This window comes from Mobula hypostoma, chromosome 9 (genome assembly GCF_963921235.1).
Source record: "Mobula hypostoma chromosome 9, sMobHyp1.1, whole genome shotgun sequence".
Classification (NCBI taxonomy): domain Eukaryota; kingdom Metazoa; phylum Chordata; class Chondrichthyes; order Myliobatiformes; family Myliobatidae; genus Mobula; species Mobula hypostoma.
In genome coordinates, this window is record NC_086105.1 from 11,275,006 (window position 1) to 11,300,969 (window position 25,964).

General features: G+C 42.5%; 1 protein-coding gene and 1 long non-coding RNA gene across 2 annotated transcripts in view; one reads left to right on the plus strand and one right to left on the minus strand.

Moving 5' to 3' along the window:
- The first annotated feature begins 5,071 nt into the window (after nt 1–5,071).
- Nucleotides 5,072–25,964, plus strand: part of LOC134351503 (ras association domain-containing protein 9-like) — a 35,007-nt gene continuing 14,114 nt past the window's right edge. The window contains exon 1 of the mRNA XM_063057736.1: nt 5,072–5,210. The gene's annotated coding sequence lies outside the window, so the exon portion shown is untranslated. The remainder of the gene's footprint in view (nt 5,211–25,964) is intronic.
- LOC134351505 (uncharacterized) overlaps nt 21,399–25,964 on the minus strand; it is a 36,076-nt gene continuing 31,510 nt past the window's right edge. Inside the window, exon 3 of the long non-coding RNA XR_010019162.1 lies at nt 21,399–22,001. This is a non-coding gene — a long non-coding RNA (uncharacterized LOC134351505). The remainder of the gene's footprint in view (nt 22,002–25,964) is intronic.

Here is a 25,964-nt window from a genome sequence, read left to right on the forward strand (position 1 = left end):
AGCGGTGAGGGAACTTGATGTCAAGGTATGGGACGTTCACTTCCATCACTTTCACAGATAATCTGCAATGCATTATGAAAGAAACAAAGAATGTTTAACCAAACAATAGATTTCCAATATTACTCAAACATTACTGAAATTTTAAACACACAACATGAGCCTTAAAGTCTAATTGATGATATATCAGCTAACTACATATTTTCACCCAGTATTTCTTTATAATTACTTTTAACAGAATCTGTGTTGAATTGTTGGAATGTTAAAAATCAAGATATTTGTTGTTTGCAACCTGGAGGCACCTGCTTAAATTAGCAGACAGTTAAAGAGAACTTTCTGTAAATGTCAAAAATAAATTAGCTTTAATCCTTCCTTTTGAATGTAAATATTGCTATGTACTTTCAGGTTAGCACATGCCCAAAAGATTCAATTATCAGTTGCATATTTAGACACTTTAATTAATGTGCTTATAAATGTCTCTCAGATTCTAGACATCACAATGTGAAGAGCAGCTTTGAGTTGCTTTAATTTTTATACCTGATATATTTTACGGGTTAAACATGAAAGACCATGCCAATAAACAAACCTCATCTTAAAGATTTAAGCATGTCTTGCCTAATATTCAGGTGAATATACAAAGCCAATAAATATTGGATATACCATTTATGTTCACATGGATTCAGGTGAATATACAAAGCCAATAAATATTGGATATACCATTTATGCTCACATGGCTTTCTGTATCGTGCCTAGGCAGTGGATTTGTCAGTAAACCACTCGTCACGTTTATTGAATGTCAAACAGGCAAATGAGCAGTATCGAATACAAACAGCAAATTACAGGCTCATTGGGTAATGGTGAACAACAAAACTCCCTCCGTACTAATTCATTATCTTAGAAATGAACCCTGAAACACAGTATCTATTTAGTCTCCTGTGACTGGTGCCACAGAGTCTCTAAGTTGCCTCTGTCTCATCCACTTCGGACTGAATGAGGATACGGTACAAGCCAACAGAGAGGTGTAACCTCCAAAGTCATTAGAAGTGTGGAATCCAGAGCGTCCAATTCCCATTCAGATATAAACTTCATAAAACTTATTTCATCAGTGCAAAGTCAATGAGTGAATGGCTTTGAACTAGTTCATGTTAATTTATGTTTGTCATGTTTATAATGTAATCTGCAGCTACTGCTCAAAGCTCATTGTTATAGCATTTATACTCTGAATACACATGCCTATGATAACAAATTTAAACTTATACTTAATATGCTATGAGGAGCTTAAGCAAGAAAATTTGCTACAGAAATAGATTATTTCCTTCATTTAAGGACAGTAAATGATTCTGAGTAATCCTGATACTCTTTTGGTGCTGTAGTGCTTTTTGATATAAAGTTTCAAAGTACGTATGCAGTTTACAAACCTGTGATTCATCCTCCCACGGACAGCCACGAAACAAAGAATGCCGTGTACACTATTCAAAGAAAAACATCAAGCCCCCAATGCGCAAAAGAACAAATCTTGGAAGCGGAACAAAATAACAAAGGAAAAACACAGAATATAAAACATCAAATCTAAAGTCTTTGACGAGTCCAGAAATATTCAGTTCAGTTCAATCCATCACCACATTGGTCATTGACTGGAGGCCACAGAGCCAGTCTGCCCCAATCAAATCCGCACAAAATACCAACAAATAAGCAACCAGAGAGCAGGAAAACATGACAAAGTGAACCAGAGTCCAATACACAAACCATGTCCAAGACCCAAGGCTTCTTCTTCTTTCAAATCTGATTCTATAACTTCCTCATTTTATTTATGATCAAAACACTCCCTCAATACTCAGTTGTCCAGAGGGAACAGTCCCAGTCTCTCCTACCGTGTAACTCTTGACTCTTATCCGAGGGACCAATCCTACAAATGTTCTCTGAGCTCTTTCTAATGCCTTTACTGCCCTTCTGAGGGAGCACTTCACGTTCAGAGACACCATCCTTATGATGAGATATTAAAGTTGCTGGTGAACGCAGCAGGCTAGGCAGCATCTCTGGGAAGAGGTACAGTCGACATTTCAGGCCGAGACCCTGCGTCAGGACCCCCGAAATGTCGATTGTACCTTTTCCTTGAGATGCTGCCTGGCCTGCTGTGTTCACCAGCAACTTTGATGTGTGTAGCTTGTATTTCCAGCATCTGCTGAATTCCTCGTGATGGGATATTAAGTGGGTTTCTCTCTGGGGTTTCTCAAGGGCCCTATGGATCTATTTGGAAAGATAGGGAAATTATCCTTAGTGTCCTAATCAGTATTTATCTTTTATGAGTAAATACTTCACCGTTATAAATTTCCCATCTGTGGGATCTTGTTGTGAATAAATTAGAGTCATAGAGTTACACAGTACAGAACCAGACCCTCTGACTGTGCCACCTAAGGTATCTTGTGGTGTTAAAAACTTTATAAAAATTCAAATGTTTCTTTCTTTCACATCTAATCAGCCAAGTGTGCAAAATTCTCATGTCAGGAAAAGAGTGGGTGGATTGCCTTTCCATTGCAATCCAACTTCACCCCTATTTCCAGCAATTAGAGAAAGAGGAAATCTCTTACTGGCCCATGCAGACCCAGATGGCCATCTAAACTAATCCCATTTATCCAGATTTAGCCCAATTTCTTCTAATGCAGAGGTTCCCAACATTTTTTATGCCATAGACCAATATTATTAAGCAAGGGATCCATGGCCCCCAGGTTGGCAACTCCTGCTCTAAACTTTTCCAATTCATAAACCACACACAGAGGAGAGGGTGTCTTCAACCTTTCACAGGCCCAAGATAGACACACCAGCTTTGGATAGAAGAATAGGACAAACAAAAATTCTTTTGTTCTATCCAGAGGAAGTTCTGACAAGAGGCCTCAGATCTGAAACATCAGCTGTTTCTATTTCTACAGAAACTGCTGAGTATTTTTGTTGTTTTTTTATTCTTTTTTACTCAAGTTAAAGTTGACCTCTTTCTGAGTCAGGTTAAATACATGGTAGAGGCACATCTAGTAGAGCTGTTTCTTCATAGTGTCTGAACTCTGGTGCTGTCAAGGAAGATGTTGAATGTTCTCCCAGTAACAAAGTAGGGTTTTTTTATTTGCTTTGCTTTCCCATTACATCCCCAAGACATCCACTTTGGTTGGTTAATTAGCTGATGTGAATTACCCCAATGAGTGGTGGAATCTGAGGAGAATAACATGGGATTAGGGCAAAATAGTACTCGGTGGCTGGCAGAGAGTGGGCAGAAGGGGTTGCTTCCTTGCTGGATAACTCCATGAAACCAGTGCTTATTATACACAAGTGCACAAGTTCACAGCCCTGCTGTGAACAACATATAATGCTTCTTTGTCTGTGTCTGCGTTATCAATCTCTAACTGATACACTGGGCTAGATACCCCACCCAGCACAATCCACCCCATCATAGACATTCCCCTTGTCTCATCCAATCCTCCCACCACTTTTTTTGAATTGAGATACAGCTTGGAATAGGCCCTTCCAGCCCTTCAAGCCGTGCTGCTCAGAAAACCCCTGATTTAATCCTAGCCTAATCAGGGGCAACTTACAATGACCTTTGCATCTTGAATCTACTTTAGTCTTCTCTTCTCCCCAGTTCTGACAGAGTCTTCAGATAGGAGCATTAACTCTGTATCCCTTTCCACAGGTGTAGCCTGATCTGCTGACTAGTTCCAACATCTTCTATCGTTATTTCAGATTTCGAGTATTGGCAGATAATTCAAAATAATTCTGCATAAAATGCTTCGTGATAATTGATAGAGGGATGGGGACCTGGGCCTCATAGCCTATGCATGCCCAATGTTAATTTATGCTAATAACAGCTATTTGTCAATGGTTTGTACTGCAAGCATGAGTAGCCAGGGTTCTCACATTTTCATTAGCAGGACAGAAAGCCTAAACTCCACTTGCACATGAAGTTCCACTATATGCTGTATACCTGAGCAACTTGACAGCCAGACGCTGATAAATAACAAATCTAAGATCTTGTCACCTATTAAAAAAATCTACATCGGGTCCTTTTGCCTGCACAGACGCTGCTCAACCTGCTAAATGTTTCCAGCATCAGCAGAATTCCTCGTGTAAGTGTTTAGAGCATTCTGTTTCCCGTTCCATCTGCGGTCTCTCTTATCTTAGCGACAATCACTTGTTTGGCTTTGTGGTATTGGGTATATAATGCTGTAAGAATTGCGGCGTGCGACTTGCAGCTTGCCTTGTATATTGCAATAGTGTTGGAGAATTAATTTCCAGAAATCTCAATCTCTCTCACTCTCCCCACCCCCCATTCTCTCTACCTTTTCTTATCTCTGTAATGAGGGCGAACGGGGAAAGGGTGTCTCTTCCCCCTGTATTCGTTTAATAAACCTACCAGTATTTTAAATGGCCCCTGTTGCACATTCCTCCATCAGCCCGAACACTGCCCTGCCCGCAGTACAGTACTGAGTGTGGAGCAGTGCTTGCGAACATCTCGCTGGACCGGTCACTCTCCGGCACCGTCCAGCAGAGGTCACTGCGAGGCAACCCGGAGCACAAACTCCCGCTGCCAAACTCCGCTTTCCTGCTGGTAACTAACAACAAACGTGCGCAGTACTCAGTTCCCACGGACTTGGACACAGCAAACCGGAACTCAAAATGAGGTTCCAATAAAGTATGAAACTATGTCTCGTCCAGAAATTAAGCAATAAAACGGCCCCAAGAATTTTTAGGATACAGAAATACGAGAGACACAACATAATGCACTAAAGAGTTTTTTTTCAATTGAAGGGCGTGGAGCGCAGTCAAAGGCAACTCTATAAAAGTTATCCTTTTTCTCCAGCGAAACGCAATTTTGGCTCAATTAGATTTCGCGTCCTTTCGTTGATAACCTCTGCCAGTGTTCGTTTACAATGTCGTAGGGCCCGCGATGGGTTTAAACTGAAAGTTTCGGGTGTTCTCCAGAACGTATGTTGTTTTGTATCTCAAGCAGGTGGGAGGTTTTTCTGTCTCTCTCTCTCTCTCTGGTGTGGGATCGTGCCAAAACGCTCACTCGGCACCTCCGGTATTCAAAGGGTCACAATTAATGAGTAAGCCATCAGTGGAATGGAATTCATTATTTGAAGGAAAGCTTTCCGGGAATGTTTGTTACAGACGCCGAATGCACGCCGCTTGAAGGAGTTACTAAACTTTTAGTCGAAAGCAGCAAGGTAAAGTGAACTTGTCCAACAACCTATGTATCTAGCAGAGAGGGTCTGGGTGACATTACAGCGCTAACAAGAGTAGGTGATATAAACATTAGGCAACTCGAACGAAGAAATTTATTTACTATAATGGATGAGATGAGTGTCTATTGTTGATGTACTGTTTCACCCAGTGTGAATTTCAACCAAAACAAAACGTCTTTACAGCTTGAGAAGGGGCAATGGGAGTGGTATTTGCCTAACGTTGTAACGTTACAAACTATATTTTCTGCGTTGAATGCCAAGGTCACTGTGGACAAGGGGCAAGTGAAGAGGGGTTTTGAGCACCGCCCTGCCCATTATTATTAGCATATTAAGAATGCACGCATTTGCAGGTAATATGTACAAACATGCCCGTGGTAACCGTCCGAAAGCGATCAGATGTGAATTCCTGCTCTCACTAAAACAAAAAGCACACTCGTACTTGCTGGAATATTCTGAGTTCTTGGCGTTTCTATTGTGAATGTTTCGAGAAGTGGTTCGGGTGAATGGCTCAAGGTATGGGCAAAGGAATTACCAGAAAGTTTATTACGCAGACTAAGTGGGCCGAATGGCCTGTTTTCTGTGCTGTAGTGCTCTACGACTTGATGACTCCAAAGTTAACGGTGAGCTGGCCGGGAGGTTATATGATCAGTTTTCAAATAAGCTGTTTTCAATTACGTGCTACTTTACCTTTGGCCTCCGCAAACCAAAAAGAATGACCCCTTCACAGTCACCTGCCCCTGGATCGGAGATGAAGTTATTAGATTTGTGTTGCTTATGACAATAAAGTGAGCCGCGCCCATTCTATTTATATCAGAGGGATGTTGGCTACGGCGTGATCAACAGTCCGGGCACTCTAACCCAGGAAGAGAATTATGAATCTGTGCAATTAGTTTTCCTTGCCGTTATTTAAAATCTCCCCCTTAACCTTCAGTATTTAAGTTGACTACTTTCTTTTTTCCTCTATTCACAAATTTCACGACATATGCCCGTGATGTTAAACCTGATTCTGAAACTGATTTTTCTATCTTTGTTCGGAAACTCCCTTTGCCTTCCTATTTCAAACAAGATTGAATAAGGTTGAAAGAGTACCGAGGAAATTTACAAGGATGTTGCGGGACTGGAGGACCTGAGTTAAATGGAAAGATTGAATACGACTTTTGTTCCCTGGAATGTTGAAGTTTGAGAGGTTTGATAGAGGTAAACAACATTATGTGGGGTATAGATAGGGGAAATGCAAGCAGGCTTTTTCCGTGGAGTTTGGTTGGGACTCAGTGCATCAGACTTCACTGTGAAAGACACTAGCAGTGTACCAGATGTTGAAGGGTGTGAGGGAAGAGCAGTGTTACGAGAATACACATAAAATTAAGATGTTTGCTGGCCTGGGCTAGCATCAGTGGCATCAGCAGTTGGTCTGCCACCTGCCCTCAGGGGAAGGAGAGATAAGGAACAATGGAGCAGCGTCTGGAGATGTGTAATGAAGGGATGTGGGAGGAAGAGCTGTCTGGAGCGGCTCCCCCCTTTGAACCCTGAACTGTTTGAAGTGATGGACAGGCGATACCCCAGCAGGGGGATAAAAAGGGACAGGTTCGCTAAGACAGAGACACACGCCACCCGAGGTAACGAGACCCTGGAAGCGGTACGCTTCTCACGAGTGGGTGAGAAGTACCAGACAACGACCAGGGTGGAAAGGTACGATCAGCGGGAACCCGGTGTGTGTCCGCCCTTGCCTGGGTGCCGGGTTCACTGCAGAGGATCGACCGCATCTGGAGGAGGGGTCACAGTCGGTGACCTCAGGTGACATCACCAAGGACCCGCCCAAATGCTGTTTGTGAGCCATCTCGCTGGTCTGTGAGTGAAGCTGTGCTGAATGATGAGTTGTTCCTATTCTATGTCTCTCTTCCCCCACCTTGTCCACCGCCATGGCAACGATTACTGCGAACTGAACTACAAACTGGACTGAACTTTGAGTCATTTTGAAATTGGTCATTTACCCCTAGACAACGATAGAGCTTGATTGATGCTGTTATCTTAATTCTGTGCACATGTGTGGTTATCATTGTTGAATTGTTGCATTTATTATCCTTTCGATTACTGTGTTGCTTGTTTCTTTAATAAAACTTTCTTAGTTCTAGTACTCCAGACTCCAATTGAGTGATCCATTTCTGCTGGTTTGGCAACCCAGTTACGGGGTACGTAACAGCAGTTACTATTACAAGGGAGAAGGTGCTCAAAAAGCTGAAAGACCTGAGGGTACATAAATCACCCGGACCAGATGAACTGCACCCTGGGGTTCTGAAAGAGGTAGCAATAGAGCTTGTGGAAAGGATGTTTCCCATGGTGGGGGAGTCTAGGACAAGAGGGCATACATAGAGGGGTGTCCATTTAAAACAGAGATGCAGAGAAATTTCTTTATTCAGCGGGTGGTGAATTTGTTACCACAGGCAGCTGTGGAGGACAAGTCGTTGGGTGTATCTAAGGCAGAGCTTGATAGGTTCCTGATTGGACAAGGCATCAAAGGTAAGAGGAGAAGTCCAAGGAGTGGGGCTGAGGAGGGGGAAAAAAGGATTAGCCATGATTGAATGGTGCAGCAGACTCGATGGGCCCAAATGGCCGAATAGTGCTCCTATTTTTTATGGTCTTATGAGCTACAACATGAGGTCATGGGTTAGGGGTGAAATGTAAAAAGTTTATCAGGAACATAAGGGGAAACTTCTTCACTCAGAGGATGGCGAGAGTACGAAACAAGTACCAGCATAAGTGATGCATGGAAGCTCAATTTCGATGTTTAAGGGAAGTTTGGATAGGTATGTGTAGAGTTATGGAGGGCTATGGTCCCAGTGAAGATAGATGGGAATGGGCAGTTTAAATGGCTCAGCATGGACTAGATGGGCGGAAGGGCTCATTTCCCTGCTGTGCTTTTCTATGACTGTATGACTCCAATTTGCATTGATAAATTGTGGGACAACCTAAAGGTTATTTTCTTACATATATTGGCGGGGGTGTGCAGATAAGTAAATGGGAATGTATCCAACTTTCTAAAATACTAGTGTGGTGACCTTGGGGGAAAAAATCTATTGTGCAGAAGGATACTGTGAAAAACTCAATGAACCTAAAATTTTGCTGCTATCAAAAACCAGATAACATACAGGTATAAATAATAGACTAGGAGTATATTAGCATTTTTTCTGTATTAGTGCTGAGGAAACTAATGTTTAATTTTGAGATAAGATAAAATGGCACGTACAGACCTGTTGAAAGCAGCCCCTTGTTAACATTACTCCTGTAAAGTAATGGCCTGGTCAACATTTACTTCTAATATAATACACATCTCTTTTCTGATGTTGATTAGTGAATCTAAAGAACAGAACAGTTCTGTTTATGTTTGCACTATCAGTACAGTTCACAGTATGTTTGCACTGCAACTCCAGCGCAGATCAAGAGGCAGATAGATGCCAAATGGAATTCAAACCAGGGGAATTAAGGGTAATTTACCAACACAAAAGGTACTGAAGATGCTGGAAATCTAGAGCAATGCACATAATGTGCTGGAGGGGATCAGCAGGTTAGGCAGCATCCGTGAATGTGAATAAACAAGTGATATTTTGGGCTGAGCCCCTCGTTCAGATCTTAAAAAGAAGGAGGAAGAAGTCAGAAATAAGAAGATGGGGGAGGGCATGAAGAAGTACAAGGTGGCAGGTGATAGATGAAACCGGGCAAGGGGAGGGAGTGAAGTAAAGAGCTGGGATATTGATTGGTGGAAGAGATGAAGGGCTGGAGAAAGGAGAATCTAATAGTTTCCATGGAAGGCCGTGGAAGAAAAGAAAGGGGAGAAGCACCAGAGGGAGCTGATGGGCAGGTAAGAAGGTGAGAGAGGGAATAAAGAATGGGGAGTGGTGAAGGAAAGGGGGTAATTACTGGAAGTTTGGGAAATCGATGTTCATGCCATCAGGTTGGAGGCTACCCAAATGAAATATAAAGCAAGTGAGGGACAGCTAAAACAATAATATGAATATGTGGTGGGATACTGACAGAATCATAGAGCATTATGCTGAGATGCATCCTAGGAAGCATTATTGGTGTTGTAACCTGGGGTCATTGGGTGTTTCGGGTCTTTCAACATAGGCACTTCTGCTCAGGTGACCCAGCCAGGGCTGACCAGGCTCTGGCTTGTGTCCCAGCAGCATTAGTCCATAGCCCTCTGAGGACTCGCTCAGCAGCCTATGTGATGCTCTTGATGGCGCTTTTCTTTGCAACCCCATAATGCCAAGGAGAGAATAGGTCGTGCACAGTGAACAGTCAGCAGAACCTCTACACCACATCCTTAGAGGGTTGTATCATACCCACACTGCTCTACCAGGAACCTTGGAGTACAGGCCAACAAATCCCTGAAGATTATGGGGTAGGCAAAAATGCTGGTCCAGATGTTTAATAATATCATATAACCATTGCACAGAAATCAGCTCTTTGACCTACTAGGTCTATGTGCTATTTTAATTCCACTTTATTCACACGACTGTTACATCAATATCCCAAAAATTCCATCATTCACCTACATCCTACGTGTAACCTATAGGGAGACCAATTGGTTGTTGCCTTTGACTAGTGATGTTCCTCAGGAGTCTGTGTAGGGACAGATTCTTTTTACGTTATATGTCAGTGATTTGGATGATGGAATTGATGGCTTTGTTGAAAAGTTTGCAGACGATATACAGCTAGGTGAATGGGCAGGTAGTTTTGAGGATGTATAGAGGCAACAGAATGATTTAGACAGATTAGGAGAATGGACAAAGAAATGGCAGATAGAATACAGTGTCCAGAAGAGTATGGCCATGCACTTTGGTAAAATAAATGAAAGGGTTGACTCATTTCTAAATGGAGACAAAATACAAAAATCTGAGGCGCAAAGGGATTTAGGAGTCCTTGTGCAAGATTCCCTAAAGGTTAATTTGCAGGTTGAGTCATGAGAAAGTCAAATGCAATGATAACATTCATTTCAAGAGGACGGCAATAAAAACAAAGTTGTAATACTGAGACTTTATAAAGCGCTAGTGAGGCCACACTTGGAGAATTGTGAGCAGTTTTGGGCCCCTTATCTTAGAAAGGATGTGTTGAAAGTGGAGAGGGTTCAAAGGAGGTTCTCGAAAATGTTTCTAGGTTTGAATGGCTTGTCCTATGAAGAGTGTTTGATGGCCCTGGGCCTGTATTCACTGGAATTCACAAGAATGAGGGGTGACCTCATTGAAACCTATTGAACAATGAAAGGCCTTGATGCAGTGGATGTGAAGATGATATTTCCTATGGTGGGAAAGTCTAAACCAGAGGACTCAGATTCACAATAGAGGGGCGTCCTTTTCGAAAGGCAATGTGGACAAATTTCTTTAGCCAGAGAGTGGTGAATCTGTGGAATGTTTTGCCCCAGGAAGCTGTGGATGCCAAGTCTTTATGGATATTTAAGGCAAAGGTTGATAGATTCTTGGTTGGTCGGGGCAAGAAGGGATGCAGGGAGAAGGCAAGAAATTGGGGCTGAGAGAAAAAATGGATCAGCCATGATGAAAAGGAAGAGCAGACATGGCCTAATTCTGCTCCTATATCTTATTGTACTAAACTGCAGACCTTTGAGATGTAGAAGGAAGCTGGATCTCTTGAAGGAAACTCATGCAGACACAAAGACAACATACAAAGTCCATACAAACCAGATCCCTCTGTTAGCTGTTCTGCTGCGCTGTCCATCAGCCTCACCTGAGGTCACAGTGAAAGTGAATAAGATCATCAGATTTTGGAGCAGAATTTCATCATGGCTGGTCCACTTTCCCTCTGAACTCCAGTCCCAAGCCTTCTCCCCATATCCCTTCATGCCCTGACCAATCAAGAATCTGTTAACCTCTGTTCTGTTTCTGTGACTCTTATATTAACATTTGATCACCTTTTCAAGCAGGCTGAAATATTTTATTCTAAGCACTATATTTAACATTACGTCACTTTAAGATGGCGAGACTATCAGTGTAAGCCTTAACAAGCTGCTGTGGAGAGTTCAATTTGAAGACTCAAACACAAGGGAGATTACTTTGCTGATTGTGGCCCATGCATAGTTCTTTACTGGATGTGTGGCACTAAGGGACTTAGCTTTTAGACGAGAGAAAGAAAATCAATTGCTCAAATTGTAGTTTCACAGAATTGAGACCATTAGTTGTGTAGGGAATGATATTTGCTCTGTAGTTATCTAAATATCAAAATCTGCAATCAATTTGAAGTGTCAATATGCCATACTGAACAATAGAATTTGGTGTTATTGGATTTAGATAGTTTATTTGCAACGGATTAGTTACACCAGCTGGTTGACACAGCGACAACCTTGCACTTCACGTTAGTAAGACCAAAGCACTGACTGTGGACTTCAGAGAGGGTAAGATGAGTGAACACACATCAGAACTCCCAGAGGGAGAAGAAGTGAAGAGAGTGAACAATTTCAAGTTCTTGGGTGTCAGCATCTCTGAAGATCTAAGCTGCACCCAAAATATCGATGCAGCAACAAAGAAGGCACGACAATGGCTTTATTTCATTCGGAGTTTGAGCTCTGGTGTGTCACCAAAGAAACTCAGAAATTTCTACAGATGTATTGTGGAGAGCACTCTAACTGGCTGCATCACTGTCTGGTATGGGGAGGGGCTGCACAGGATCAAAATAAGCTGCAGAGAGTTGTAAACTCAGCCAGCTTCATCATGGGCACTAACTTTCATAGTACCCAGGACATCTTTAAGGAGCGATGCCTCAAAAAGATGCTATCCATCATTAAGGACCCCCATCACACAGGTTATGCCTTGTTCTCACTGCTATCGGCAGGAAGGAGATACAGAAGCCTGAAGGCACACATTCAGTGATTCAGGAACAGCTTCTTCCCCTCCGTCATCTGATTTCTACATGGACATTGAACCCAAAAATACTACTTCACTATTTTTTTATTTCTGTTTTTGCACTAATTACTTAATCTAACTATTTAATGTATATGAGTGTGCGTATATATGTATATGCTTACTGTAATTCCATTTTTCCTCTATTATTATGTATTGCATTGTACTGTGTGGGCACATGGCCAAGCGGTTAAGGCATTGGACTAGCGTCCTGAAGGTCGTGAGTTTGAGCCCCAGCCGAGGGAACGTGTTGTGTCCTTGAGCAAGGCACTTAATCACACATTGCTCTGCGACGACACCGGTGCCAAGCTGATGGGTCCTAATGCCCTTCCCTTGGACAACATTGGTGTCATGGAGAGGGGAGACTTGCAGCATGGGCAACTGCTGGTCTTCCATACAACCTTGCCCAGGCCAGCACCCTGGAGAGTGAAGACTTTCCATGGTCTCGCAAGACTAACGGATGCCTTTAATTTAATTGTACTGCTGCCACAAAGACAACAAATTTCACGGCATATGCTGGTGATATTGAACCTGATTCCGATTCTGATTCTAATTTGTTACATATTCAGTATTTGAATGGATAGCCAAGTTGCCTTGTTGGTGCCACCTTCACCATGAAGGCCTGCAGTGGTACGGAGAGGAACCCGGTGGCAAAATGCCTCGTGCTGCTGCTGGTCAGCTTCAGCAGCTGGAGTTCAATTCGAGCCTCAGATGGTGATTGTGTGGAGATACTTTCATTTTGAATGTGCTCCAGTTGCTTCCCACTTCCCAAAGAGCGGCTGGTTGAAAGGTTAATTAGTTATTGTACATCATCTCTTGTGTAGGTGGGAGGAAAGGGAATCAGAGGGGAGGGGGTTGATTGTTAGGCCTGTATGTGAGAGAATAGGTTATAGGGAAATATGTGGAGACATGGGACTAATGGGCTGAGAACTAACACTGATTCAGTCAGCCAACTGGCCCCCTTCAATGCTATTAGAAAACGTGACAAAAATAAGAAGTTCCCTTCCAGTTTTTCTTTTACATTCAGGATGAGCATGAAGATCAAAAGACAGACTGCAATAAATAGTAGATGACTTCTAAGTTTCTTGTAACCATTAAATATCTGAGATTTGATAGAGGCATACAAAATTATAGGGGCTATAGATAGGGTAATTGCAAGGAGGCTTTTTCCACTGAGGTTGGCTGGGACTAGGACTAGAGGTCAGGGGTTAAGGGTAAAAGGTGAAAAGTTTAAGGGGAATATGAGGGGAAACTTCTTCACTCAGAGAGTCATGAGAGTGTGGAATGAGCTACCGGTGCAAGTGGTGCATGCAAGCTTGATTTCAACGTTTAAGGGAAGTTTGGATAGGTACCTGGATGGTAGGGGTATGGACGGCTATGGTCGATAGGAGTAGGCAATTGAAATGGTTCAGCGTGGACTAGTTGTGCTGAAAGGCCTGTTTTTGTGCTGTATTTTCCTATGACTGGATCTGATCATTGACTTAAGTCATCTTAAACAGGACAGTGTTTAATGGTTGTCTGATCAAGGTGTCAGTGACTGAAACATTAGCTCCTTTTCTCTTTCCACAGATACTGCCTCAGCTTCTGATTAACAGCTATACTTTCTGCTTTTGTTTTAGGTTTCCAGCATCTGCTATTTTCCACTTTTTTTATCCATAGAAAAGCTCCTGTTATGAATTTTCATGCCTTCCATGTGCAACCCTTTCCTAAGCACCCAGAGTTCCATGACTATGTTGCCTTATCTTCCTGCAGGAACACATTGAACACTTTTGGTTGGGGAGTTCCAGTGAGATAAAGGTAAATAGCAGAAAACTAAATGGTCTAATTGCCCATTTTTAAAAAAAACTTACTTTGATAAAGCAGGTAATAGTTTATGACTAATAAAGCACCTCCAATATTGTTGCCAGGCACCCAAATTAAAAGCTAAAAGATTGGTGACAACGTAGTCCTCAGACGTAATTAATAAGCCTGGGCTCTCAGGATTGACTTTGAAGAAAGCAGTTATGTACAAAGGTGACTTTAAAAATCCCTTAAAATGTAATTTCGTTCTAGAGGGACTTGCTTTTTGGTACAGAGAACTGTGAAATGTATAATTCTTTCATCAGTCGGAAGGTATTCATTATTCATTGTCAATTGTTGCAACGTTGCATCACCAGAATCGGGTTTAGTATCAGTGGTATATGTTGTAAAATTTGTTGTTATATGGCAGCAGTACACTGCAATACATAATAAAAAGCCTGAATGATATATATTGTATATATAAAATAGTTAAATTAAATAAGAAAAGCAAAAATAGAAATAAAAAATGTTCTGAAGTAGTGTTCATGTGTTAATGTCCATTCTGAAATCAGATGGCAGAGGGGAAGAAGCTGTTCCTTTGAGTGTGTGCCTTTAGGCTCCTGTACCTCCTCCCTAATGGAGGAACAAGGCATAATTTGGTGATGAGGATCCTTAATAATGGATGCCGACTTTTTGAGGCATTAATCCTTAAAGATATCCTGGATACTACAGAGGCTAGTGCCCATGCTGTAGCTGACTAAGTTTACAACTCTCTGCAGCTTATTTTGACCCTGTAGCCATACCCCAACCCCCTCCTCCTTACCAGAGGGTGATGCAGCCAGTTCGAATGATCTCCATGGTACATATGTAGAAACTTATGAGTGTTTTGATGACAAACCAAATCTCTTCAAACTCCTCATCGAATATAGCCGCTATCTTGCCTTCTTTGTAGCTGCATCAATATATTGGGTCCAGGCTAGATATTCAGAGGTGTTAATACCCGGGAACTTCTGTTCATGACTGTGGAATGATGCAATGTGGAATTATGCAATGATGAAATGTATGAGTCTATTTGTGTTGGCACAGGTGACAAGGGAAACATTAATCTCCACTTTCCATTTTACCAAAGGCTTGTTCCTACAGTCCTCTGTCATTCACACCGGCAAAACAGCATTCTTTAAAAACACACCATCCATACTGGATAACCTTTCAACAAAACAATTCCAAAATTCTACTATGCCTCTTTATCTGGACTATTTTAACAATGAAGCATCATCCAGATATACGTTCTAAGGTTATATTTGTTAACCAACGGCATTAGACGATAAAGGCCATAACATATGGGAGCAGAATTAGGCCATTTGTCCCAATGAGTCTGCTCCACCATTTCTTCATGGCTGATCCAATATCCCTCTCAGCCCCGGCCTCTGCTTTCTCCCCATATGACTTCATGTCCTGACTAAACAAGAATCTATCAACCTCTGCCTTAAATATATATGTAGTGACTTGGCCTTCACAACTGCCTGTGGCAACAAATTCCACAGATTTGCCACTCTCTAGCTAAAGAAATTTCTCCTCATCTCCACTCTAAATAGTCATCCCTCTATTCTGAGGCTGTGTCCTCTGGTCTTAGACTCTCCCACCATAGGAAACTTCCTCTCCAAATCTACTCTATCGAGGTCTTCAATAGGTTTCAATGACACATCCCCCCGCCACCCCCATTCTTCTGAATTCCAGAGAAGACATCACTGGAATCTGTAGATCTTATCCATATTTGGCCTTACCAACATGAAATTACATTTTAAGGGTTTTTTAAAGTCATGTTAATAAAATTTGATGGGTTAAATGTGAGTAAAATCCTTGATTCATTGGAACTAATATCAATGTGCAAAACACATGCTCCAACCCTTACTGTGTCAAATCACCCCATCTACTTAGACCTAATAGAGATTATATTACAAATTTATAATGCTCTGCTTAGGGCACATGTGAAGTATTATGTGCAGTTCTGGTCATCTCGCTATAGGAAGGATGTAGAGGCCTTGGAGAAGAGGTTTACTAGGCTGCCTGATTTAGAAGGCATGTGGTATTACAAGAGGCTGGATAAACTTAGGTTGCTTTCTCTGGAGTGCCGGAAGCTGAGTGGAGATCTGACAGAGGTGTGAAAGATTATGAAAGGCATAAATACAGTGGGCAGAGAGTATCTGTTTCCCAGGGTTGAAATGTCTAATAACAGAGGGCAAGCAGTGAAGATGATAGGGGGTAGGTTCAAGGGGGATGTGAGGGGTAAGTTTTTTACTCAGAGAATGGAATGTGCTGCCTGGTGTAGTGGTAGACACAAATACATTGGAGCCTTTTAAGAGTCGTGTGGATAGGCACATGGATGTAAGGAAGTTGGAAGGATATGGACATGGTGTAGATAGGAATGATTAGTGTTTGGGTGTTTTTGATTTGTGTATTAGCTGGTTCGGCACAACATTGTGGGCTCAATGGCATGTTCCTGTGCTCTACTCTTCTATCTTCTATTTTAGGGGTAGGTAACTGGAAAATGATCCAACTATATACGAAAACAGGCCATATGGCTGACCTTGTTGATCATACATTCACAGGAAGCAATAATAATAATAATCCACTTTCCTTCCAATCAGTGACCTATAAGTCAGTGATTGGAAGACTAGGTGTGAGTAGAAAAGACCATGGCCACAGCAGAATTCATTAAACAATGCTTCTTTTGTCTTTTAATAAAAAGACATAATCATTATTTGGAGTAAGGTACCAGAGGACGTGTAGAAGAATTCTAAATTAATTAATTCTTTGGTGGGTTGGGCGACACGGTAGCGTAGTGGTTAGCACCACGCTTTACAATAACAGCGACCAGGGTTCAATTCCCGCTATTGTCTGTAAGCAGCATGTACATTACTATCATGACCGCATGCCATTTCCTCCGGGTGCTCCTGTTTCCTCCCACAGTACAAAGGCATGTAGTCCACAGTCCAAAGGTTGGTAGGCTAATTGGCCATTGCAAATTCTCCTGTGATTAGGCTAGGATTAAATTGGTGAATTGCTGGGGGGGGGGGGGCGCGTGGCTCGAAGGGCATATTTCACGCTGTATCTCAATAAATATTTTTCCATGCAGGCTTATAATGTTGTTGTAAACACTTACCTGAAACACTAAAGAAGTGGCAACGCAAATTCACCTGTGTGAGCAAGTTTTTGCATGGTTTCAGTGCTGCAGTTCAGTTTGAATAGGTGCCACTTGCTATAAACAAAATAATGTGGATGTTGGATATTTTGAATAAAATCAGAAAATATAGAAATATTTGGCAGGACAGGCAGCATCTGTGGAGAGGTTGCAAGGTAATCACTTCACATGGATGAAGTTTCGTTGGAACCACATCACCATACACAAAATGCTAGAGGAACTCAGCAGGCCAGGCAGCAACTTGGGAGAAGTTTCAGGCTGAGGCTGTTCATCAGGACTGGCTTGTTGCTGTGCCATTGATCTCAATTTAATTGTTTCCCCTAAATTAAAATGCCGCTAAGTGGAAGCTGTAGTGCTAATTGAAATAAAAATAATCAAAAATCCATCTGCTCTGTTAATCTTTTACCCAGAGCTACCAGGAAAGTGGAACACTTCTTGGGCATGAAGCTTTGTCATAAAACATTGACACATCATAGCATGAATACAAACTGTAACTAAGTTTAATTCCTCCTCTGGTAACTGCATTTCATACTTTGTCATTTTACCATTAAAGAACGAATCTCAGATTTTGTATTCTGTATACATACTTTGATTTGAAATGTACTTTGAATCTTGAAAAATAGATATAAATAAGCAAACCTTTGATGAAATTCTGAAAGTAGCAAACAGGCTCAGTTACAGACAAGGGAGTTGTGCATACAGAATTGTCAGCCTTGAAAAATATTTCCCAGCAATGCTGATTTTTTTTTTGGGCTGGGTCTCCAGTTGTTGGGCTTGTTTTATTTTTTTGTAACTACCTTTGTTCTTCCCAAGTGACTGCAGCTCACATAAATCACAGCAAATCCTTTCTACATTTTTTTGATCCACCCACCATGATTACTAAGCTTTCCTGCATTCTTGGCTTTCTCCGTCCACCAGGCATTCCCAGCCGGTTTGGACACCGCTGTGGTACACTATATCCTATTCTTTCTGACGTTGTCACTTCTTGTCAATTCTAACCCACCCAGCACTGCTCTGACCCCACCTAATTCATTTCCGTCCTGCTTCTTCACTCCAAATCCCCAATCCCCTCAGAATAACTTCCTGAAAGCCCTTTCCCACTTTTAGTTTTCTTATCAGCAGCTGTAATGTTTCACTTTTCACCAACAGCTCAGTCTGCACTCCTGGCTAAGGGAGAGCAACAAAAGTGTTTAGAGTATAATTTACGAGAGGGGGGAACAATAACCTGAGAGGTGACGTATTAGAATGGAGGACAGCGATGAAAACAACAGCAGTAAAACTAGTCAAACAGAAATGGAGCATGTTGATAGAAAAACAGTTAAAGGCAGACCAGAAAGTTTTTAAGACTATAAGACGTAGAAGTAGAATTGGTCCATTCGGCCCATAGAGTCTGCTCTGCCATTCGAACATGGCTGATTTATTTTCACTCTCCTGCCTTCTCCCCGGAAAATCTGACGCCCTTACTAATTAAGGGCATATCTGCTTCTGCTTTATATATACCCAATTACTTGGTCTCCACAGTCACCTCTGGCATTAGATTCCACAGATGCTAAACACCCAGCTTAGATCTTTTTATCAGCCTTGACGCTGTGATGCCCACGATGTCGTACTTGTGATTTCGAACTGTGCTTCGAGATCATCTATCTTATTTTGTATATTGTGTGCATTCAAATTTTAATTCCTTTGGTCCTGTATTCACCACCCTTTTTAATTTTGTCTCCATGTTGCTTGAAGTTAAATTCTTTTCACTTTGTCAACTTTTTGTCTTGTTCTTTATTCTGGAGACTTGAGTGACCTCTCCTGCACTCTCCTTCCCTTTTACTTCACCCATAATTTTCCAAACTGTTGAACTCATCCCTCTACTATTTAGTTTAAAGCCTTAGTTATGCAATTAACCAGGACCTTGGCCCCACCATAGTTCAGGTGGAACAGTTCCCTCCTTCCCCAGTACTGGTGCAAAATGTGTCACAAATTCAAGCCCACTTCTCCCATGCCAATCTTTAGACCCGCAAACACGAGGAATTCTGCAGATGCTGGAAATTCAAGCAACACACATCAAAGTTGCTGGTGAATGCAGCAGGCGAGGCAGCATCTCTAGGAAAAGGTACAGTCGACGTTTCAGGCTGAGACCCTTCGTCAGGACTAACTGAAGGAAGAGCTAGTAAGAAATTTGAAAGTGGGAAGGGGAGGGGGAGATCCAAAATGATAGGAGAAGACAGGAGGGGTAGGGATGGAGCCAAGAGCTGGACAGTTGATTGGCAAAAGAGATATCAGAGGATCATGGGACAGGAAGCCCAGGGAGAAAGACAGGTGGGGGGGGCGGGGGAAAGCCCAGAGGATGGGCAAGGGGTATAGTCAGAGGGACAGAGGGAGAAAAAGGAGAGAGAGAGAAAGAATGTGTGTATATAAATAAATAACGGATGGGGTACAAGGGGGAGGTGGGGCATTAGCGGAAGTTTGAGAAGTCAATGTTCATGCCATCAGGTTGGAGGCTACCCAGACAGAATATAAGGTGTTGTTCCTCCAACCTGAGTGTGGCTTCATCTTTACAGTAGAGGAGGCCGTGGATAGTCATAGTCATACATAGACATATCAGAATGGGAATGGGACGTGGAATTAAAATGTGTGGCCACTGGGAGATCATGCATTTAGCTCTCTGATCTTATTAACACAGGTTTTTTGGGGGCACAACTTTTCATTCAATGCCAGAGATTTTTAATAATTTGTATCGGCTCAGCACAAAATAAATTGACAAGTATAAGATTCTGATGCTAATTAGAATCAGGAATGGAAATGTTGCTCATGCAAACTTAAAAAGGAAGAAAGGAGTGTTTCTTTAATGCAGAGATAGCATGATTGGGAATTCACTGCTCCTATATTTGGTGAAAACAGATTCGATAAAATCTGTCAAATGACACTAGGAATTGCACAAGAAGTGGCAGCATGAGGCAGTATGATAATTTATTATTAATATTTCTTTCATTTGCATTTGCAGTTTTTTGCCTTTTGCACTCTGTTTGAACACCCAAATTGTGTGATCTTTCATTGATCCTGTTATGGTTTTATTCTATAGATTTATTGAGTATGCCCACAAGAAAATGAATCTCTGGGTTGTATATGGTGACATATATGTACTCTGATAGTAAAAGTTTACTTTGAACTTTGAATTTATTTAGCTAGAGGGTGGTGAATCTTGCACCGATGATTGCAGAGGCCAAGTCATTGGGTATATTTAAAGCGGAGTTTGAGATGTTCTTGATTAGTAAGAGTGTCACAGGTTACAGGGAGAAGGCAGAAAATAGGGCTGGGAGGGAAAATAAATGAGCCGCAAAGGAACGGTAGAGCAGATTCAATGGGCTGAATGGCCTAATTCTGCTCCTAAGCTTATGGTCTTATGGTCAAATATTATCAGGTTACGATCCCCACCAGTACTGCAAGGGCAGGAGTGTGGGATTGACTGGGAAGTTTAGCACTAAACTTCTTTCAAAGTTTAGTGCAGGCATAATATGCCAAATACCCTCCTTCTGAGCTGGAAGATTCCTTGAAGCCTTGAAACATGCAAAGAATGAGGAGGAATTCTTGTTTAATTACCAGTAAAAAATAAACATTTTATTTGGTTGTGGCTACATCATCACAGAATACACAGCAAATCTACAGCTTATTAACTATAACAGGGTCTAAGAAAGATCAAGTAGAGTGCAGACAACAAACTGTGCAAATGCAAATATAAATAAATAGCAAAAAATAATGAGAACATGAGATAACGAGATAAAGAGTCCTTAAAGTGAGATCATTGGTTGTGGGAATTTCCCACTGGATTGGGAAATGAGAGTTGTTAACTTCTTTGTTCACGAGCCTGATGGCTGTGTGGGGGCGGTGGGGGGGGGGGATAGTAACTGCTCCTGAGGCTCTTGTACCTTCTACCTGAGGGCAGCAGTGAGAAAAAAGAAAATAGTGAACCAGTAGTTAGGTGCAATGTGTTTGTCAGCATATTCCAGACTTCTGCACCAAGTCATATGGAAAGCACTGGACAGCAGATGTGGGTGAGTCTGATCCTTCACCAACACCTGGGGTCACCATTGTCAGTTTTCTGTAATGTGAGTGGAGAAATACTCTTTGTGTCTGGTCTCTCAGTTATACTCTAGACAAGGCTGACATATCTAGTTTATTTCAATGGAGTCAATTTAATTAGATTAGATTATGAGGACACTCAGTCCTCGTTTATTGTCATTTAGAAATGCATGCATTAAAAAATAATACAATGTTCCTCCAGAATGATATTACAAGAAACGCAGGACAAACCAAGACTAAAACTGACAAAACCACATAATTATAACATATAGTTACAACAGTGCAAAGCAATACCATAATTTGATAAAGAGCAGACAATGGGCATGGTAAAAAAAAGTCTCAAAGTCCTGATAGCCCCATCATCTCACGCAGACAGTAGAAGGGAGAAACTCTCCCTGCCATGAACCTCCAAGCTCCGCAAACTTGCCGATGCCACACCATTGAAAGCACCCGACCGCAGCGGACTCTGAGTCCGTCCAAAAACTTCGAGCATCCAACCGGCCCTCCGACACCGAGCACCGAGCACCAGCCTCTGCCGAGCACTTCAACCCAACCCCGCCGCGGCCGCTGAGCAACAAGCAAAGCCGAGGACTCGGGGCCTTCCCCTCCGGAGATTCTGGATCACACAGTAGCAGCAGCAGTGAAGCAGGCATTTCAGAAGTTTCACCAGATGTTCCTCCGTGCTCTCACATCTGTCTCCATCAAATCAGGATTGTGCACGCTACTTGACAAATAACAGACATCACCACCGGAGTGGCCGCTGTGAGCTGTGTCGTGCCGCCATCTTCTCCTCCTGCCTCTAGCTTCTGCAAACTGAAGTTAAAACTTAAACTTAAAACCTAACTGAAGTTTCTGACATCTTTTTTAACTTTTCTTCATCTTTATGTTCTTATGAACTTGTTGTTAAACAAACATACTTTCAATCTGTTTAAAGATTATTTAAATTTGTTTCCACTATTTTGAGATGCCTCAGATTGAGACATTTCTAAACCGTGAGCTGGTCCTGAACAGCCTGGGTTTTGTTTGCACTTCAGAGGCCTTGATCTCCATGAAGCTGGGGGTGAAAACATCTAGCACACTTTGACAAACAATCAAGGACAAATATTGACAAAATGTTTTGCTTCTAGCTTTGAAGATCCTGATATTACAAAGCCAACCATACAATAGTTTATTCCAAGAGATCCTGTGACCATGCATTCATTGTTTTCTCACTCTCCAGCATGCTTGACCAATTGACCATTCAAAACGATCTACTCGGTCAATTGTTTGTTGTTTAAAGGAAACATTGAAACTTTTTAAAGCAGGATCTTCCAGTGGCCACACATTTTAATTCCATGTCCCATTCCCATTCTGATATATCTATCCATGGCCTCCTCTACTGTAAAGATGACGCCACACTCGGGTTGGAGGAACAACACTTTATATTCCATCTGGGTAACCTCCAACCTGATGGCATGAAGATTGATTTCTCAAACTTCCGCTAATGCCCCAGCTCCCCCTCGTACCCCATCCATTATTTATTTATATACACATATTCTTTTTCTCTCTCTCCTTTTTCTCCCTCTGTTCCTCTCACTATACCCCTTGCCCATCCTCTGGGCTTTCCCCCGCCCCGACCTGTCTTTCTCCCTGGGCCTCCTATCCCATGATCCTCTCATATCCCTTTTGCCAATCACCTGTCCAGTTCTTGGCTCCATCCCTCCCCCTCCTGTCTTCTCCTGTCATTTCGGATCTCCCCCTCCCCCTCCCACTTTCAAATCTCTTACTAGCTCTTCCTTCAGTTAGTCCTGACGAAGGGTCTCGGCCTGAAATGTCGACTGTACCTCTTCCTAGAGATGCTGCCTGGCCTGCTGCGTTCACCAGCAACTTTTTTGTGTGTTGATTGAAAACTTCTGGCAATTTATCACGGTCAAGCTAATTCACAGCATTTCTCTTCATTCTCACCCTCATGCTTTGGTTCTGTTCCCATTTTGCGCAAGCCGGAACCTGAGACGCAGGAGCAGGCCACTTTTCTCAGACCCTCAAGCCTGGTCATTGTGAAATGAGATTTGATTGACACCTCAATCCCATAATTCTGCTTAACCCTGGTAATCTTACTCTCTTCATTATTAAGATTCTATTTTAAAACGCAAACACGAGGAAATCTGCAGATGCTGGAAATTCAAGCAACACACATAAAAGATGCTGGTGAACGCAGCAGGCCAGGCAGTATCTATTGGAAGAGGTACCCCATCTCTTATTTATTTATTTTCCTCTCTCTTTTTTCTCCCCCTGTCCCTCTCACTATAGCTCCTTGCCCATCCTCTGGGCTTTCCTCCCCTTTCTTTCTCCCTAGGCCTCCTGTCCCATGATCTTCTCCCTTCTCCCGCCTCGTATCCCTTTTGCCAATCAACTTTGCAGCTCTTGGCTCCATCCCTCCCCCTCCTGTCTTCTCCTGTCATTTCGGATCTCCCCCTCCCCCTCTCACCTTTAAATCTCTTTCTATCTCTTCTTTCAGTTGGTCCTGACGAAGGGTCTTGGCCTGAAACGTCAACTGTACCTCTTCCTATAGATGCTGCCTGGCCTGTTGCTTTCACCAGCATTTTTTTATGTGTGTTGCTTTCAGATTCTATTTTTATCTGTTTCCAACATTATGCAGATACTTTGCTTCCACCACCTTCTGAGAGAGAGACTTTGGTCTCCAGCTTATAGAGTCATAGAACACTACTGCACAGAAGTATGCCCTTTGGCCCATCTAGTCTATGCCAAACTATTAATTTGTCTAGTCCCATCTACCTACATCCAGAGCATGAACCTCCATACCCCTCCCAATCAAGTACAGGTTAAGATGGCGCTGCCAAACATGTGAGACAGCTTTCTTGTAGTCAAAAAGCTAAGAAATCTGACTAAAAACATCACTAAAAATACCTGTTTTGAGATAAATTGTGTTAAATTATCACCATAAACAGTGAAGGGGTGAGCAATGGCGAGACAAGTTTACAGGATGAATCAATGCAGCTGGAGTTCCAGTGCCCGCACAGCTGGCCCGGGAGCAAGGCTGGATCGCTCTGGGCACTGAGCTGATGTGAAGTGAAGAGTTTGAGAGCAGCTTCAGGCTGGGCGACAGAATCTGGGCCTGGAGTGAGTCGCTGGGTGGCGTGGACTAAGCCCGGAGCCTTTTGCAGCAGCAGTGCCTGGTCCTAGTGCAAGGTACAATGTGCTGTTTAGACAATCTAAGCGCTGTCCCAGATCGGACACGAGAGTTCACTCTCCTTGATATTCTCTCTTCTCTCTAGTGCACTGGTGCCTTTCGCTGTGTTGCCATTGGGTCAAGTTAAATGCCAGCTCAGAGAGACCAGAAAGACAGGGTGTCGATCAGCATGACAGCCAATTTTGCTCGTTCTCTGCAATGGTCGTCTCCATGGTGCTGAGACTGTCCCGGCTGCAGAGCCTCTACCCACTAATATGATGAACTGATAAGCGAGGCTTTGGGCCTACTCTGGGCTGCTCCGGGGTCGGATCTGAGGATTTATTATTGGTTCACAGTGCTGGTGTTCGCTTCAACTGTTCACATGACTTGTATGTTTTTTCTTTCTCTTGCGCATCAAGTGTTTATTTGTAATTTTATTCTTTTTTTCTTTAAATTGGGTTCTTTTGGGTTTCTTGCTTTATGGCTACCTGTGAGCAAGTAAATCTCAAGGTTGTATAATTTATACATCCTTTGATAATAAATGTACTTGAATCTCACAGTACCTATCTAAGTTCCTCTTAAATGTTGAAATCAAACCCTCATCGACCACTTCCCGCTGGCAGCTTGTTCAACACTGTATTGCATTGAACTGCTGCTACTAAGTTAACAAATTTCACGACATAAGCCGGTGATAATAAACCTGATTCTGATTCTCTCACTACCCTCTGAGTGAAGAAATTGCCCCTCACCTTTCCTTTAAATTTTTCACCTTTCACCCTTAATGCATGATCTCTGGTTGAAGTCCCACCCAGTCTCAGTGGAAAATATATTCAGCAAATCTGCCAACATAGTTCTCTGGGATGAAGAAATCCATAGATTTATCACTGTTGAAAGACGATCCAGAACTGGCTTGCCCACAGAAGACAAAGAGTGGTTGTAGACAGGTCATATTCTGCATGGAGGTCGGAGACCAGTGGTGTGCCTCAGGGATCTGTTCTGGGACCCCAACTCTTCGTGATTTTTATAAATGATCTGGGTGAGGAAGTGGAGGGATGGGTTAGTAAATTTGCTGATGACTCAAAGTTGGGGGTGTTGTGGATAGTGTGGAGGGCTGTCAGAGGTTACAGCGGGACATTGATAGAATGCAAAACTGGGCTGTGAAGTGGCAGATGGAGTTCAACCCAGAGAAATGTGAGGTGATTCATTTTGGTAGGTCAAATATGAAGGCAGAATATAGCATTAATGGTAAGACTCTTGGCAGTATGGAGGATCAGAGGGATCTTGGGATCCGAGTCCATAGGACACTCAAAGCTGCTATACAGGTTGACTCTGTGGTTAAGAAGGCATATGGTGCATTGGCCTTCATCAACTGCAGGATTGAGTTTAGGAGTTGAGAGGTAATGTTGCAGCTATATAGGACCCTGGTCAGACCCCTCTTGGAGGACTGTGCTCAGTTCTGGTCACCTCACTACAGGAAGGATGTGGAAACCATAGAAAGGGTGCAGAGGATGTTGCCTGGATTGGGGAGCATGCCTTATGAGAATAGGTTGAGTGACAAAGTCAGCATGGATTTGTGAAAGGAAAATCATGTCTGACGAATCTCATAG